This window comes from Calliopsis andreniformis, unplaced genomic scaffold (assembly GCF_051401765.1).
Source record: "Calliopsis andreniformis isolate RMS-2024a unplaced genomic scaffold, iyCalAndr_principal scaffold0001, whole genome shotgun sequence".
NCBI lineage: Eukaryota > Metazoa > Arthropoda > Insecta > Hymenoptera > Andrenidae > Calliopsis > Calliopsis andreniformis.
The window spans coordinates 39,873,509-39,877,180 of NW_027480422.1; the positions used below are offsets into that span (position 1 = coordinate 39,873,509).

At 40.3% G+C, this 3,672-nt stretch overlaps 1 non-coding gene across 1 annotated transcript; it reads right to left on the minus strand.

The window, feature by feature from the left end:
- Positions 1–327: 327 nt before the first annotated feature.
- On the minus strand, positions 328–482 carry LOC143186565 (5.8S ribosomal RNA). The gene has a single exon (XR_013003075.1). It is a non-coding gene; the product is annotated as a 5.8S ribosomal RNA (ribosomal RNA).
- Between the last annotated feature and the right edge of the window lie 3,190 nt (positions 483–3,672).

Consider the following 3,672-nt stretch of genomic DNA (forward strand, 5'->3'; position numbering starts at 1 on the left):
CGTTACGGTTACGCACGCCTCTTTTTTACACGCATCATTTCAGACCACGTCGGGAGCGCGGATGAAAACTCGCACGAAAAACCGTCGATAAATTAAGCGACCCAAGACGCCGTGTGATAAGGAGCACTCGCGCAATTCTGGAACGACAAGCAACGACGATGACGACGATGTCTCCAGTCATCTGCCGTCTACACACAACCTTCTCCCCATGATATCTAGCGTTTTCGCTTGTTTTCGTGGGACCGCGGCAAACGCCGACGAACGGTCCAACAATCGCTCGTACGTGACACCGAGATGCCAACGCAAGCAGTCTTCAGGTTACGTGAACGACCCTCAGCCAGGCGTGGTCCAGGAACTGTATCCGTGGACCGCAATGTGCGTTCGAAATGTTGATGTTCATGTGCCCTGCAGTTCTCACGTTGACGCGCAATTAGCTGCGTTCTTCATCAACCCACGAACCAAGTGATCCACTGTTCAGGGTTGTATTTTAATATTCTGTGTTCATGTATATATATCATAATCGTATATAGTTCTCAGGTTGGGAAGAATCGGAGACCCGCGCTTCCAACTAGCACACGGTCGATGGAGGTTCGGGCGTCGCGACACTTTGTCCGAACGTAAGATACGAACGAACGAAAGTGACGACACAGGGGTCTCTGGGATGCGGTTCCGCACGGGACCGGCAATTGTGAATGGTTCCCCTAACGGCCATGCGTAGAGTACATTTAAAAACCTAGGATCAACCTGGAGCTCGATGGAGAGTAGTATATATATGGGGGTTCTGAACAGGCTGTCGAGGGGCCTGACGTCACAGAGGGGGGACGGGCGGGGGTGACGCCACACTCGATGACGTCACATCTGATGACGTCACGGCTGATGACGTCACATCTGATGACGTCACGACTGATGACGTCATGCATTGATATAGGTTGAAAACCATGCAAAACTGTTTTACCGACGGAGAGTTGATCGATAAAAATGTAAAACTGTTTTACCAACCGAAAATCTATCGATAAACATGTGAATCTGTTTTATCGATGGAAAATTGATCGATAAACATGTGAATCTGTTTTATCAACGAAAAGAATTAGTCGATAAAATGCAAATGATTGTTCGACAAGAGCATCGCTGTCATTTTGATTTGAAGGTGTAGACATTTTTTTTTATGTTGTAAGATCTGGTCTAGGACTGGATTAAGTCTGTGTTATACATTGCTTCATAGTTGATGTACTGGTTCAGAACAGTACCGTCACGTTGATAGTCAAGTTCGTCAGAGTTGGTTGCTATCCAGTTAGATCGGGCTAAAGTTCCCTTTAGAGTCTACAGTTAACCTCATAGAATCCGCGAGTCGGCATAAATTCTATCTGGCAATTCCTACGACCACTCTGTAAGTCCCCGCATCGCCAGTGCGTTAACACCGTGCATTAAAATCATACACTTTACGCGACAACACTACACTGTACACTTGTACGTAAAGACTGATTTAGAATATATTTAAGTATTCATTGTAATTTTGCGTAGATTGCTTACAAACCTATAACTACCTTAAGCGATCCCATTCGAAGTTGACAGATCCACCACGATACAACTTAACCGCTCAAGTTGTATCAATTAATAATTTAAAAAGTTACGAGGCTCACTAACATCTCCTGCGGCTCTCTGATCTTACATCAGTTTCGTCCGCTTACCCTTACTTCCAAAGAAACTGCATTCAACCTAGTGGCTCCTCGATTTATTCGAGTTCGTCCACGAAAGCTAACCTATCCTGTAGCTAACTGATTTTTACATCAGTTTCGTCTACTTCCTACAGCTACCTGATACCAGGTTCGTCTGTACATTATCCAACTTCCTTACAGCACCCTGATTTCGCATCAGGCTCGTCTGTTCGAATTTGCCAACCTCCTTAACAGCACCTCAATTTAATTTGTGTTCGTCTGTAAAACTGATCCTAGTGATTCCCTGATTTCGCATCAGGTACGTACACAAACTCACTCTCCTGCGGCTCACTGATCACCGATCAGTTTCGTCCGCAAGCACACCTATCCTCAGAGGCTACCTGATTTTACATCAGATCCGTCCTCGTCTACAATAATCCTAACGGCTCACTGATCTCGCATCAGTTTCGTCCGTCTACCAACCAACACATCAACCACTATATTCTTTGGAATTATACCTATCCTCGACGGTCTCTCGCGCTGCTCGCCTCCCGTCTCGTAACATATAAATAGTTTCTTCTTAGTTATCTGAAACATAAAAAAAAAAATAGTATATAAATCTTTTAATTTATTAATATATTTCATAATTAAAAATCATACTATAATATTCATACTAACCAAATAAATAATCGAGCGATATATCGTTTCACTCCCATATTTCATCATTCCATAGTCGGCGGCGGCGGCGGTCGTCACGACGCCTTATAAACATTAAGTTTATAAGCTGTAAGCGAAAAAATACAGAAAATTAATAAAAAATTGAATGAAATAAGTATTTAATTAAATTCAAAATGATAGTTACGGTGTGATACGCCACCTCTTCATCATCATGGACATAATATTGCCGTCGACGTTGGCCAGAGTGCTGCCTTATAAACCAATGGTTTATAAGCTGAAAAATACAGAAAAATTATTTATAAAACTTTAGGGTGTGTGGACACTTAAGAAAGTAAAAACTATCGCGAGCTACTCTTGGGAATACTCTCAAACAGTATCTTTTCGATTACGCTATCTGAAAGTGCTCCCGAGAATAGCTCGTTACAGTTTAATTAAAGTATAATTAAAATGAAAATGAAAATAGTGCTTACGACATCTAACGCCGCAAACTCCAATTTTTTCGGATGTTTCACCATTTTTTTAACTTATATAGTTCAGCAAACACACTCACACAATACGAATTGCTTTTTTTTATTCTGAACTGTGACAACGTTTCAGCAGATCACACGTTATATGTAGCTACCCCTACTAGATTTACCTCCCCATTAGATCATCATTCTTATCATTCACCTACGTGACAAGATTCTGCAGTTTCAACGTTAGCTACAGAGACAATGTAGTGATGTGTTATATGTATATTCAGGAGCTAAGGTCATGTTCCTAATCATAACAGCATCTTATTAATACTATATTAAGTAATTGTATCATTATTGGTTTACAAATCAATCATCAGTCGAATCATGTTGAATAATAATCAATTTATATCGACCTATGATTGAAGCGTAACAAACAACAATTGAGCCACATTGAACCATAATCAATTTATATCAAACCATCATTGCATCACATCGAACCACAATTGAACCATGATTGTACCACATGGAACCTTAATTGAACCATGATTGTACCACATCGAACCTCAACTGAACCATGATTGTACCACATCGAACCTCAACTGAACCATGATTGTACCACATCGAACCTCAACTAAACCATGATTGTACCACATCGAACCTCAACTGAACCATGATTGTACCACATCGAACCTCAACTGAACTATGATTGTACCACATCGAACTACATCGAACCATGATTCAACTACATATTAAATAGCAATTAAACCATATCATACAATGATTAATTTAATTTTATGATTAATGTTATACTTCAAATTGTTATTAAATAACAATCGAATTCTAATGAAGAACAATTAAATTATTACATTAAAGTAATTAAATCA